General features: G+C 37.0%; 1 pseudogene across 1 annotated transcript in view; it reads right to left on the reverse strand.

The window, feature by feature from the left end:
- The window catches only part of LOC116896101, a 35,931-nt pseudogene extending 21,924 nt beyond the window's left edge, over positions 1-14,007 (reverse strand). Inside the window, exon 1 of the transcript XR_004387309.1 lies at positions 13,984-14,007. The product of XR_004387309.1 is annotated as a transcription elongation factor A protein-like 3 (transcript). The remainder of the gene's footprint in view (positions 1-13,983) is intronic.
- Positions 14,008-15,833: the final 1,826 nt, after the last annotated feature.

Raw genomic sequence — 15,833 nt, forward strand, 5'->3', positions numbered from 1 at the left:
TACTTGTATGAAATGCTTTAAAGCGATTGAAGTATTATGAGTCAAACAACAATAATTGATTATTTTTAGACTCTCTTCTTTGCAGCACATTTTCCTGAAGTTAACATAGATTCTTCAAATGAATTTTTAGAGTCAGCTATGTTTTGACAAAAAAAATTAGTGAGATAGTTTTTCTTCTTGTGTTACACTAGAAAATGAGTTTAGTATGGAATTTTAATACATACATATATACATATCATTGCACTTTGTTCATATTTACTCGAAACGTGCTTCCTTAACTCCTCTCTCATCTATTATTATTTTAATAATTCTATAAGGAAATCTAAAATACCCCTTTGCTAGTCTTACTAAGATTTTGCTAAGGATAGGAAGTATTTAAATGTTGTTAAAGCTTAATTTTTCTAATAATATTAAGAATAATCTTTTAACTTAATATTCATCCTGTAATAGAAATAAAATTTGTTTTATGGACTTTCCAAATTTTAATGATATCTTTTCTTGTTTTACTAAAATATATTCATAAAATAACAGAATGTATACGCACATACTCTTTTCTGAGTATCACTTGCTTTTTAGAATTCAACACTTATTTGTGCATTTTCTACACTAGTTGGTATAATAAGATCCATGTTCATTTTCATTTTTATGTATTAAATCAGCAGAAACTTAGAGTCATTAAATAACAAAGCTGATTTTCCCACACGTTTTATAGGCCAGATATGAAACACGAACTACAAAAAAAGTTCTCAATTCAAATTATCCAAAGGTTGAAATCAAGGTGTTGTTGCATCTGTATTCCCACAGTGGTAAGCACAAGGAAAATTATTGATATCATGAACATTATGGTATTGGAAAAATTCATGTTCCACAGCAAGTAAAACTTAAGTACCAATTTCCTCTTTACGTGTCAGCCAGGGACAAGTTTCATATATTCACTTATCCTTGGAATAAGGATAAGCAGAATAAAAATATGAACATGAAACTATTAGGAAGATTTCAAGAGGAAAAAGGGAAAATGAAGGAGGAATACTACAGAGATACTGAAGTGAATAAAGGCTACGATTCAAATATGTTATGACTAAATATGTTGTAATTAATGCTATTATAAATAATTAATATTGATTAATGAAATGTTTAATAAGTTTTGGAGAGTCGTTCAATGAGCCAGTATTTCACAAACGACTATAATACTTGCCATTACACATTGAATATTAACAAAATGACATTTTTATTGTTTTTATATATTAGAATTAAATGCTGATTAATCTTTACTATTAATTTCATTTTTTCTACTCTTGAGTTGTATGCAAAATCATATATTAAAGCTTTATTTATGTACATTTATCATCTACTTGTATTTGTACACTTATATTATGTTTTACTGAAATGTGGCAAAATAAAATGTCAGAGTGCTTTATCAAGATCAACTTTATTCCCTAACTTTTCTTTGTTTCTGTTCTGCTAAGACTTGGTAGGCAGAACTGATTTATAAGAAATCTACCCCTTTTCTTCCTCTTGCCTCCCCAATTCTACAACTCCAGGTATATTGGCACAGTTCTCTGTTAATACACCAAAGTAGTAGTGCCAAATACTTATTGGAGACCACTTTCTAGAGCTGAGAAAACAGTTATAGAATGTATGCTTGGCATGTGATCTGGGATCATTCCTAAATTTCTCCTTTCAAAAATAAAAAAAGACCATTTTCCAAAAGCAGCCCCCTGATATTTTAAGTGAAAAGTCCTTTACCTCTAAATAAACTAGTTCTCTGAGATCAAATTTTGGCCTGGTAGATCCTTGGCCAACCCAAACTTGAAACTACACTTTTTATTATTTTTTGCCCAAGATTCCACTTAACACCAGGCTTCTCTTTAATCTTTTTAAATTTCCTAGTGCTCCTTTTCTCCTCCAAGTGTTCATTTTGTATTTTTCCTTGCTCAGCTTGCTTCTTGTCATTATAGATCTGTGTAAGACTGGCCTCATATGCAGCTGGAGCCAAGGGTCCCTCCATGTGTACTCTCTGGTTGGTGGTTTAGTCTCTGGGAGCTCTGGGGGTTCTGGTTGGTTGATATTGTTGTTCTTCCTATGGGGTTGAAACCCTCCTCAATTAGTCATTTCCCTAACTCCTCCATTGCCTGTGAAGCCTCGATGCCCCAGTGTAGGGGAATGCCAGAGTGGGGAGGTGGGAAGGAGTGGGTGAGAGAGTAGGGGAGCACCCTCATGGAGGCAGGATGTGGGCAATTGGATGGGGGTTTCTGAAGGGTAAACTGGGAAAGGAGATCACATTTGAAATTTACATAAAGAAAATATCCAATAGAAGAAAAGAAAAAGGGAAAAAATAAAAATAAAAAAATAAAAAAATAGACTGACCACTAATAGCTACACAACATAACCAATGTTATGTTATTTTGAAATGTCTTCTGTAAAAGCTGTTAATCCATAATTCTTTAATTTAGCCTCAGACAGACTTTTTTGTACAAGGGCAGAAAGCAACCACATTCTGTGCCAAAATATCACAAGAACAGTCTCTAGGCCACATACTAACCCTCATCTTGAAGATCCTGAGTGAGGTAACCCAAGACCCAGAAAGAAAATATGCCATCCATGTATTCTCTTGTATGTGGGTATTAGCTGTTAAGCCAATGATAACCAAGTTATAATTTATAGAGCCAATGAGGTTAGGTATAGAGTAAGGGACTATAATAGATCGATAGCTCTCACTCAGTAAGAAAAATAGAATATATAGTTGCAAATGAATTGGGGGCAAGAATGGGTGAATTCAGTGGGTAAGGAGATGGGGGAGGGGATACTGGGAGAGACAGTGAAAATTAAGGACTGTTTGAGAGTAAGTGTAGACACCAAATATAGTAAAAGATTCCTAAAATATAAACATATACAGAGTTGATTTAGGTGAAATTGCCAAATGTTGGGGACAGAGAGACCAATTGGCCATCTCTTGTCACCAAACGAAGCTTCCAGTACTGGGATTGGGTTACATCTCATGTAGTTGTTGGCCAAGAGCAGGCCTCAAACAGACTTTTGCCAAGACTGTGGGCTGCTCTTTACAAACCTGTAGCAAGGCCACATTACTGAAAACATCATGTATACAATTCATTGACCATGAAGAAGTTGCGCCAGTGCCTACATTCAGCCTTCACCCGTACACTTTATTGTCTTTGGTACAGGAATATGCTCTTTAGACTATTAATAGAGAATCAAAAACACTAAGGCATCCACAAAACCTTTGATCTATGATGGTGTCTTGCCTGGGAGATATGTTAAGGCAATGGCAGCACAAAGCTTGTGGGAGTAACCAGACAATGTCTGATTTAACTTAAGACCTATTCCTTGAGACAGAACCCATACCTGACACTGATTTAGTAGCAAAAAACCTAAGGCTAGAGATCCAAAGGAACTGGGGTCAAACCAAATACTACTGGTCTACTAAAATAACAGCAATGACTGCTAATAACAGTCTGCAATGCTCATAGACAAGCATCATCAGGGACGTTTCCTCCTGCAGCAGGTTGTAACAAATACAGAGACCCGCAGCCAGAAATTCTGCAGAAAGCAAGAAGCCTTGTTACAAGTACTCAGCCCTAAATGGGATATCTTCATTAATCCATCCCTCGCTGGTCTCAGGGAACCCATTGGAAAAAGAAGCAGCAATAATGTAAGGGCCAGAGAGGATGAAGAACACCAGAAGAACAAGGTCCTCTAAATCAATATGATCAACATGAACTCATGGAGACCATGGCAAAATAGCATGATCTGTCCTTTGTGTATATATTGTGGTTTTCAGTTTAATGGGGTTTTTTGTATATTTTGTGTGTTTTTAATGAGATTCCTGATTGTGCACATGAGTGGGATTCTGATTCTTGTGCCTTCTCTTAAATTCCTTTCCTTCTGTTTCTTTATCTTGCCCAACTCCGATGTGTTTTGTCTTATTACATTTTATTTTGTTGTGTTTAGTTGTTATCTCTTAAAGTTTGTTTTGTTTCTAATTAAAAAAAGATAAAGGAGTGGATCTGGGTGGATGGGAAATGGGGGAGAAATTTGGAGGAGTAGACGGATGAGACAACATCTTCAGGATATATTAAGTGAGAAAAATCTATTTTCAACAAAAGGAAAAATATAAACCACAAAACACAATATAAGACTTTGGTAGATGAGATCAGTAATAAATGTGGCAAAAGACATCATTGGTGAACTTGTAGATACAGCAGTAGAATTTCCTGAATGTAAGTAAGCAAGAGAAAATACAATGAAAAACCTCAGCGTCAGGGATTTACAGAAAGATAATAAAATGGCTGGGGTTATAGTGTTATTTGCTGAAGTGAACTGAGATGATGAGTGTGGTTTTAAAAGACTATTATTTAAGTGCAAGCACAAAGAATGGAAAGTTAAGAAAACAAAACTATTCCTATTTTCAGATGACATAGCTGCAACGTTCAGTATTTCAACAATTCTATAAAAATATGCTTAGTTAAAAAAACAACTTTAGAAAACAAGACAAAAGAAATCAGTTTCTTGAATGATGCTAGCAGTGTAAATGTAAAAATTATAATAGGAAAAACATTTGAAAATTCATAAATATAATTGTTAGGGCTTAACCTGAGAAAATATAAATAATCCACCAAACTCCATAATTTTGGGTAAGTCCCTAAATGTACTAACAGTGTTTTTTCGCTTCTGCAGTTCTGATTCTGGCTAACTATTCTTACAAAATGGTGTTAACCTAGGATATAATTTTGTGCTTAAAAACTCCCCCTGAAAAAGGCTCAGAACTGCACTGGGATTCTGAACTCCCAGGGTAGTCGCCACCTGTCTTATAAAGACTTCCTAATGTCATGAACACGCGTCTGAGTAGTCTACTCTAGCGGATACCTCACAGCAATCAGAATGCAAAGGCAGAGGCAGGAGCAGAGGCTTTAATTTGATGCCAGCCTGGTCTGCATAGATGTGATTCAAGAAAATTGATAGACTAAGGATTTTTTTTTTTTTTTTTTTTTTTTTGAGCCTGGGACCGAACCTTCCCTGGCCTTCGCGCTAGGCAAGCGCTCTACCACTGATTTCAAATCCCCAACCCCCTAGACTAAGGATTTTTAAAGAAAAGAGTGCCATATATAAGGTTGGTGAGACAACCAGAGGAAGCAAAAAGATGCTCATATAGCAAGAAAAAACACAATGTATCCTTTCAATACCCATTTATCCCTTAGCTAAGCTCTGCTATAGTCACTTATATTAATGAATCATTGGCAAATATTTCTATACTAAATTTTACATTTTTTTAATGGGAGACACAATAAAATGTCAAATAACATATGAAAAAACTGCACTTTAGTTAAATGAACGATAGTATAGAAAAGATTAAAAATAGAGAGATGGAGAATCTGTAGTATGGGTTAACAGTTGAACCTGATTGCTGGAAAGACAGCTCAGCAGTTAAGGCCCTGCAATGCTTTCACAGAGAACCTACATTTGGTTCCCAGAACACAGATTTCTAGCATCCGAATCAGTTAGTTCATAACCATTTTGGACTTCCTGGTAACTCTAGAAGAGCCAGCTTCACCTATTTCGGTGGAGCCTCCTAGCATAGGACAAGCAGAAAGAGCTAGTGTAGTCAGCTGACCCCAAATGAGCCAATTGCAGTCCAGTACCGACTTTAAGTCTTATATGTAACAGTTGACAGGCACCTAGAAGCCGGACAGAATTTGTTTGTTTGTTTGTTTGTTTGTTTGTTTTCCCCACAAGCTTCACGCTTTGCTCTTCCTGATTTTCACTGGAAAGGGGAGGTTGCTACTGTCGAAATTCCAGGGGGAAAATCAATAAACTCCCCCCTCTCCGTTAAGTAATTTTAAACAGTTTTCTTTTTGAAAGTGGAATCTTTGGCCCTTAAATTAACTCAAGTCATAGTTTGAAGATTGGTGTGTGATCTAGCTGAATCTCTCAAAATGTCACCAAATGCTGCTGGTTTGAGGCATTGTTTATCTTGAGGTTGTTAGCTGCGGTTGTGTGACTGACTACCCACAGTATTTGACATTCTGAAAGATCTATTCTGTTCTTCAAAACATTATGTTCTTCAGCCTGGTGAGGTATTACGGGCCTGTAATCCTACGTTTCCAGACTGAAGTAAGGTGTTGTTGGGTTCTGGGACAGCCTTGTCCCTACATAGTGAAACCTTGCAACAAATGAAACAAAATGAAAGCAAATAACCATTTTACCCCTCCTTTCCACTTAGATTGTTACGTTTTTTATATGTAAGCTTTGTAAAATAGTAAGGACTGAACTGCCCTGACTTAACTATTTCTATTTTTACTGTATTTCTTTTTTTTTTACTTTTAAAAATATGCTTTTGATGTCTGAAGGGCAAATCCAAATATTACTTTCTTTCTCCTCTGCTTTTAGTGTTCTTTAAGTATCTTTTAAAGAATGTTACTCTAGCATTCATAAACTGTTTTACTTTGTGTTTATCTTTCAAAGTATTCATTGTTCCACAGGTTTTTCTCTCCCCACCCCACCACTGGGTTTTAAAAGACAGCTTTACTAGAATAATATTGCTGGGAATTTACCTACTTTTAATAATTAAAATATGGGGGTGGTGGTGAGAGATGGCTCAGCGGTTAAGAGCACTGACTGCTCTTCCAGAGGTTCTGAGTTCAATTCCCAGCAACCACATGGTGGTTCACAACCATCTGTAATGGGATCCAATGCCTGCCCACTTGTGGTGTGCATAAAAATAGACTACTCACATGCATTAAATAAATATTTTAAAAATAATTTAAAATTATGCTTTCATATATCATCCTGCATTTTCAAATTTCTGCCAAGAAGTCTGATGTTATATTCTGATGGGCTTGGTTTTAAAGCGTATTGACATTTTTCTCTTGTAGTTTTTTTTTTAATTTTTGTCTTTGTGTCTGCATCGAATGTTATGTTTCCATAGCCTTACATTTTACTTTTAATCTATCTTAGATAAGATGGGTTTTTTTTTGGTTGTGTGTATTTTGAATTCTAAATATCTTGTGTACTTAGGTGTCCATTTATTGTCCTAGATTTTGGAACTTTTCTGAGACAATTTCACTGGCTAGGTTTTCTATGCCTTTAGTTTTTATATCATCTCTCTCTACCCCTTGGGTTCTTGAATGTTTCTGAAGTTTTGAAAGTCATAGTCATGCTTGTTAGTTTGTTTTTGTTTATGGATGATTAAATGTGGTTTTCTTGACCTTTCCTTCCAACCCTACCCTAACCTTTCTTTAGCTTGATCTGGAATATTAATAAAGCTTTGTGATTTTATTGTTTGCTTTCTAAATCTTGGTGTTTTTGCTCACTTGCATGTTTACATTCTGAATTGGTTTCCTTGTTTGTATCTTTGACGTCATCAGTCATTTTTCGAGTAGAGTTTTGAAAAAACATTTCCCTAACATTTCAAGTTTCAGTATCTTGGATTCAGTATTTAAGGAGTAATGATGTGTATGCTTTATGTTTCATGTTTTTGTATTGTGACTTTTGCATCACATGTAATTTACATCTCACCCAGGTTTATTGAGAGATTGTCTTAGGCAGTAGCTTTAAATCAAAGTATTGAGGATAAAGGAAACCACTGTAAAAGTATAATGTCACATTTAACCATGTGTATAAATAAACATAAAATTGATTAAAGCCAACTAGTACAGAGCCAATATAGAACAGAAAATAGCAAAAAAAAATGTATAGCAAGCTATGACGTTAAAAACCATTTGAGTGAAAGTATAATAATTGCATAATTAGCAAAACTGTGAGCAAAATTAGGTAAATTTATAAAGAACACAACTGATATGTTTAAAAAATAAACAAAAATGACTAGAAGTATATTAGAAAGAAAGGACAACAGCAAAAAGGCAAAAAATATGAAATTTGAAAACTATCAAAGTACTGAGGCAGCTTCTTTGCAGGTCTTCTAATAGAGTCTGCCACAGGATGGTAGCCTATGGATGAACTGTAATTGGATTGTCCTATTTTTATATTTGAGGATTGTTAGATTCGATCTTTAAGGACCAGATGTCCTACAGGGATGCCTTTGTTAGGAGCCCCCAAACTGTGTGTCTCAGGAGCCTCTCCTATCTGTCTATTACTTTGCTGTCTGCATAATGGGCAGCTTTTTGCCTTTCTTCAGAAACTCACCAATTCAGAAACTCTGGGTGGCCTAATGTCTACGACATAATGTGTGTCTGTCTCTCTCTCTCTCTCTTCTCTCTCTCTCTCTCTTCTCTTTTTGAGCTGGGACCAACCCAGGGCCTTGTGTTTGTTAGGCAAGCGCTCTACCACTGAGCCAAATCCCCAACCCCATGTGTCTGTCTCTTAAGAGTGTGTTAGAATAGAAGAAATAGCACTGGGATTTTTGTTGGAGGATCAATCTTTACATTCCTATCCCACTCTACAGGAATGCTATGTGACCGGGAGGGGACTGTAGAAGCCTAGTGCTGTTGTGGGTTTGACACTCAGAGTTAGTATTCTCACAAGTCATAAATTATATGTTAGAAAGATGGCTCTAGATCTCAAACTGAATGCGGATCCTAGATTGGTATTATCAGTGTCATCAGTAAATCCTTAGGTTACGGAATGTGCTGCTTGCCACTGCGCCATTCATTGCATGAGTAGCTGTCAACTGAAGTGAAAATTTCCTTGTCTAATTTTCACCTTCCTTGGCTGTCACTCACATAGAGACACTAGCAGTGTGTCCCTCGCCATGATTCTGTGATTACTTCTTTTTGACCCTGTTATCAGAGTAGCAAATAGCAAGTCCTTCTGAAGATGGCACCTTTCCAAATCACTTTAGTATATGAAGAAGGCCCAAATGAATTCCATTTTAACTAATTGATTCTTTGTGACTTTCATATCACTCACTGCAGTCCTGCTCATCTCCCTATTCCCTCATATCTACCCTTCACCCTTGCAACCTCTCCCTCAAAATAAAACACACACAGACACACACCAGCAGCAGCAGCAGCAGCAGCATCAACAACAATGACAACAACAACAACAACAACAACAACAACAAGAAAAACCCAAAGCATAGAAAATCATCTCATAGTGGAAGCTGTAATATGTCACAGTGTGTCCCATAGTATATCCCTCTGTCTATTCACCTTGAAAATATTCATTGCAACCAATCATTGGTTTGGTTCAAGATCTGTGGCGTCTGTGATAACATCAGTCCTCATTAGGACTCCTCCAAGTCATCCTGTTGTCCTGTGTCTCCAAGATCCTACAGGATCTCATGTATCTCAACTGTTCCACATATGGTATAGGTTTTGGGGTGGGCCATCTCAGAGCTCTGGATCTGGGCCTGGGTGGTAGCAGAAATGATCAGCCCACTGGATCTCCCTTTCACACAACGTCAGTGTGAGCTCTGAAGCACTGCTCTAGTTAGGTCACCCACTGCTGCCATCAACAGGAAGCAGGGTCAGTTCTGCTCTAATGCCCTTGAGGCCAGGGCTGACTTACCTGCACCCACATCTCCAGAATTAGCTCCACTAGTGCTGCCCAGTCATGACTCCAGGCTCACACTCCCAAGTACTGCAGCCTGTGTGGGACTGGGCCAGCTCTCCTCCTCTCTCATCCCCGGGGCTGTCTCACCCTTGCCTTCTAGAGACATCAGAGCCAGCTCCACTATTAAAATGGATTTCTTTTCCAATGTTGTTTTTGTTTTTCACTGCTTTTAACTTTCAAGTCAGGGTTTCTCTGTGTAGCCCTGGCTATGTTGGAACTTGCTCTGTAGACCAGGCTTGCCTCGAACCCAGAGACTAGTCTCTCTCTAATGCTTGAGAGCTGGGATTAAAGGCATGCACTGCCCCTGTCAGGCTCTTTTCCAATGTTAGCTTGTCATGCAAGTGGGATCACTATCAGCTCAAACTTCCCAACTTGATTTAAGGTGTACGAGAACTGTGGGCCTGTTCTTCGGGGGACAGTGCGACCAGTCTCTTCCCCAGAATTCTTTTCAAAGAAGCTGCTCCTTCATCTTCCTCACCATGAAGCTGCTGCTAGAACCTTGGGTACACGCTGCGTTTGACTGCATAATCCTCTTTTTATGTGCTTTTGACAGGTCCTGTAACTAATTCTGTTAATTTTTATACTCTTTCAGTCTCTCTCTGTGTACCTGAGTCTATCATTTCTTGCCTTGCCTTTCCTCATCCACTACATGCCATCATAGACCCATTCTTACTTGCCATGTTCCTCTAGAATTTTATATTTTCTTGTGATGAGATTGAAATTATGTGTCTACAAAAAGACCCATGCTTTACTCCTTTCCCATTCGTCTTATTGCCTGCAGGAGATTCCCACCAGTGCTTTGGGCGTGGCTCAGTATATGATACCTGACAGTAAACAGATGAAATCCATAGACGCTAATGAAAAATGCTTCCAGTCTAGGAGGGGAGCACACTCACTACATCGAGAGCAGAACTGTACTGCGTCACATTCTGGAAGAAAGCGTACAAAAAAAGGGTTTGGAACATTCTTGGTAGTATCAAGAGAAGGGAATGACCTTCATTTAATAGGAGAATGATTGTTCTGTGCAATACTGTGACCGGCAATCTGCTGCTCTGGAAGAAGCAGTCAGTGTGTTGCCAACAACAAGATAAGAAGGAGGAGATAAAGACTATACTTCGGTTCGGGAGTTTTCATGAGAAAATAACAGGAAGGCAAACAACTGTAAAGTTGAAACCTGCTTCATTTTCCATGGATGGCAAAGGGCACATAATTTGATCTTTAATTTTAAGATTCAGATAACAGTATTAGATGAAATCTTAGATTAGTGATGACGATTACCTTAAGAACTTTGGTCAGCAGCAGTGGTGAATGTTGCTCCACTAGAATGTTACCTTTGGCCTTTGTTAATAGCAAATATGGTGTAGGAAAACAGTTTAAGATTGAAAAAAAACCTACTTCTTCTCAGAATTAACTCTTTCTTGGGAATTAGCCTGCTATGAATATTCCTAATCATGATCTTCTGGTTTCTATGGGAATATTAAAAGTATCTGTTGGAATTTTTCTTTAAGAAGTAGGTACCATCTATATTTTAATAATTTTTCGTCAGTATGGTTTCATGAAATAATAATAAGCTATATACTTTAATCCGTTTACAAGATAATTTTGTTTCTTGAATTCTGGAATCTCCTTTTTAGTTAGTTCACCTCTCACTTTATCTCTCTCTCTCCTTTCCTTTCTGGTTTTCAAGATGGAGTTTCTCTGTATAGCCCTGGTTATCTTGGAAGCCACTCTGTAGACCAGAGATCCACCTGCCTCTGAGTCCTGAGTGCTGGGATGAAAGGCATGTGCCACCACTGCCTGGCCACTGATTTCTCAATATAGGGATGTCCTGCTGTGTATACTCGTTTTCTGACACTGTAGTCATTTCAAATTCAAATTCATCTTTTGAATTTTTTCCATCATGCCCCTGAATTGAAGTCACTTGCCCACGGATTTCTGAGTTCTTTTCTTGGAAAATGACATTTCTGAGGAGCCTGAGGCTGCTGCTAGCTGCACAAAGAGCAGCACAAAGGAAAAAGAAAAAGTCCCAGAAGGACAGGAGGACGATTAGAATGGACCTGCTTGGTGGGAGGGGCATACCTTATGGTGGCAGCTCCTCCTGCCCATGATAAACCTCAGTAAAAACACACAAAAAAGAAAATGACATTTAGATATTCCATACTAATGGGCTTTTGCTGTTAGTAGGTTCTGTCTAAGGACAGATGTAAGATACATATTGTATGCATGTGCCCATGCTTATACACACACACACACACACACACACACACACACACACACACACACACTCACGGAGAGCGGAGAGAACACAAGGTGGTTCCCCTAGTGATGCTTCTGATTCTGGTCCATTCAAACTTTACCTCTAAATTCTTTCCTTCACCTGCCTTTTATTATCAATTATATAGTTACTCATTCATTCATTCCTAGTCAGTGTACTTATTAATTAGTTTCAGAATTACTAACTATACCTGATAGAAATATTTAAAAACTTGTATCTGCGTGCTGTTCTTTCTGTTTAATAGTGTTTAATAAACTTAAAGCTTTCTCAAAACAAATATTTTGTTATTTCTTCAGTGTGTTTACAATATTTATGTGAATATTTACAATATTAATATAAAATGCAGTTATTTAGTTTACTGGTTTGAGGCCATCTTCATTTCCACATGATGGGTAAATTCAGTTGTTTATTCTTGGCTCTTGTATCTATAGTGTATTGATTTTAGTACATCCACAATGAATTTTCATTCACACTCTATGAACACTCAAGTTTCTTATATAATATTTTCATAAAAGGTGCATATATTCTCCCTTCTACTTATAATTAATTCTAGATGATTTATACCTAATGCAGTGTAAACTCATGTGAATTTTTCCTATATTATGGAGAGAATGCTGGCACAATGAAATCCTGTACATGTTCAGTACTGACAAGGTTTCATCAAGCAGCAATGATTGAATTTGTACATCCAGGTCAATGTTTCCCATTTAAAAATACAATTACTAAGAATATTCAAGCTTAAGATCAAAAACTCAGGTGACAGTCGATGCTGGCGAGGATGCGGAGAAAGAGGAACACTCCTCCATTGTTGGTGGGATTGCAGACTGGTACAACCATTCTGGAAATCAGTCTGGAGGTTCCTCAGAAAATAGGACATTGCACTACCTGAGGACCCAGCTATACCTCTCTTGGGCATATACCCAAAAGATGCCCCAACATAGAAAAAAGACACATGCTCCATTATGTTCATAGCAGCCTTATTTATAATAGCCAGAAGCTGGAAAGAACACAGATGCCCTTCAACAGAGGAATGGATACAGAAAATGTGTTACATCTACACAATGGAATATTACTCAGCTATCAAAAGCAATGACTTTATTAAACACATAGGCAAATGGATGGAACTAGAAAATATCATCCAGAGTGAGGTAACCTAGTCACAGAAAAACACACATGGTGTGCACTCATTGATAAGTGGCTATTAGCCCAAATGCTTGAATTACCTTTAGATGCCTAGGAACAAATGAAACTCAAGACGGATGATCAAAATGTGAATGCTTCACTCCTTCTTTAAAGGGGAACAAGAATACCCTTGGTAGGGAAATAGAGGCAAAGATTAAACAGAGACTGAAGGAACACCCATTCAGAGCCTGCCCACATGGGCCCATACATATACAGCCATCCAATTAGACAAGATGGAGGAAGCAAAGAAGTGCAGACCGATAGGAGCCGGATGTAGATCGCTCCTGAGAGACACAGCCAGAATACAGCAAATACAGAGGCGAATGCCAGCAGCAAACCACTGAACTGAGAATAGGACCCCCGTTGAAGGAATCAGAGAAAGAACTGGAAGAGCTTGAAGGGGCTTGAGACCCCATATGTACAACAATGCCAAGCAACCAGAGCTTCCAGGGACTAAGCCACTACCTAAAGACTATACATGGACTGACCCTGGACTCTGACCTCGTAGGTAGCAATGAATATCCTAGTAAGAGCACCAGTGGAAGGGGAAGCCCCTGGGTCCTGCTAAGACTGAACCCCCAGTGGACTAGACTGTTGGGGGGGAGGGTGGTAATGGGGGAGGATGGGGGGAACACCAATAAAGAAGGGAAGGGAGGATTAGGGGGTGTTTGCCGGAAAAACAGGAAAGGAATAACACTCGAAATGTATATAAGAAATACTCAATTAATAAAAAAAAAAGAATATTCAAGCTTTACCAAAGTGCATTTTTGTATAAGTGTCCTATTTTCTTATCTTCTACCATGCCTTTATTTCCCATTCTTTACCTGTGAGTTTCTGCCCTAATTTGTTCTGTTTAAGGAGAAAATATATTTTTATGTTGCTTTCATACATGAAACATACCATGCTTTTAATTTTCTTTGTACTTAGTGTGATTTTTATAAGTTTTATTCTGTTTTTCCTTTAACAATTTATTTACATATATAGTATACTCTGCTTACCTGAATCACACTGTCACACTCCATTTTATCTGAATGCCTCCAGCACCTTTTAACTCCTTTCCCACAAATCCTTTACTACCACGTCTTTTATGTGAATTATCAGTATTATTCTTCCATTTCTATACCAGACTTTCAATCCTTTGTCTCTAAACCTTAGTTAGATATATAGTTTATTATCCAAATGTCTCAATATGTGTTATCAATACATCATCCCATTTTGTCATCTGATTTACATATGATTCATATTTTGAAATCCTTTTATTTTAATATGATTAGATTATCAGTCATTCCCATTACTTCTAAAATGTGAATTACATTTAGAGATCTTGCTCCTTATAGTGCTGTTAAAGAAGAATTTTGCGTGTTTTCTTCAAAATATTATATGGCTTAATTATTAGACTTTTATCCTCAATTAATCTTCAGTTATTCTGTATGTGGCATGTATCTTGGATTTATTCACTTTTTTTTCTAAATTTCTGATTTGCTCTAGCTCCATACATTGCATATCCATACTTGTTCCAGTGGTTTTTCCACAACACATTTAAAGTATACTAATTTCCTTGGCATAGAATTCTATTCCCAGGCTTTTTAAGCTGTTCCAATGGGCTGCTGGTCTGTTTTTCATCACTACTATGGTGCTGTAATTAGATTTCTATAGTATTCTCTCGTCTGGCATCATAACTCCCTTCTCATGAATCTTTCTTTCCATGTATTCTTAACTGGTCATGTATATTCTTTAATATGAACTTTATCATTAACTCATAATATTCCATAAAATGTTTACAGATAGTTTTGAAGTTACATTAAAATATATACATTGGTTTAGGAGAACTGATATCATCTTAATGTTAAGAATTGTCAAGGAAAAATCAAATTACAGTATTATTGCTTTGGGACCCTCAAAGGGAAATCTGTGGGGTACTGTTAAACCAGACTTTAATCACAACCAAGAACTTTGAGAAAAACTCCCTGAACATTTACATATGCACCCAGGAACATGCTGACCTTGTAAACTGTACATGAGCTTCAAATTCTGGAACAAATTTCACCAGCATTTGTAACAATTTGTGAAACCGTCCTCAGCTCAAAAAAAAAATTTTGTGAAACCACCCCCTTTGGTTCCACAATCTAGCAAATCCCTCCCATTTGAAAGACAGTTTTGACTTTGGTTGAACGTAAACTTACCACAGTTCTTGACCAAGAGGATGGAGGATGCAATCAGCCATTCTTGTACGTTTAAGCTATAAAAGAAACCTATCTTTTTAAAGCTTGGTATATATTTTCAGGATTTCTTAAGTGTTGTATATACTGGGATTATAGTTCTAAGAAGCTTCAAGTAAATGGAATTCTTTGCTTTCGAGTAAGATGACTTTATCTTAGTCGACAAGGTATTCTATTGAAGAACAGTGTCTAGTTTGTACGGGCTTCTATAATACGGAACAAAGACTAGGTAAGTGAAAAACTGAAATATTATTAAGTAGTAGTTTTAATATTTGCTCTTGTAGTTCTTCACTTTGATTATTGTGTTGCATACATAAAAGTAATGTTTAATTGTGCTGCTTGCTGTCACTCCAAACGTTTCCATCTTTTTAACTATGTCTTTTTGTTTGGGTATTCTGATTCATTATTTCTTTTATCATTCTAGACCCTTAATTTCCCTTCTTTGCTTATTTGCCAACGTTTTCCAAAGTGCCTAGCAATGATTTTCTGGTCCTTACTCTTACGCTTCCCTAGAAGCTTTGTGTTTCAAAGACTTCAGTTTTGAATTATCATATTTCTTATTTCATGCCCGTGTTTATTTGTTAACAAATTTACATTGTAATATTGCCTTAAAGATATAGTATTCTTTT

The sequence above is a fragment of the Rattus rattus genome, chromosome 3 (genome assembly GCF_011064425.1).
Source record: "Rattus rattus isolate New Zealand chromosome 3, Rrattus_CSIRO_v1, whole genome shotgun sequence".
NCBI lineage: Eukaryota > Metazoa > Chordata > Mammalia > Rodentia > Muridae > Rattus > Rattus rattus.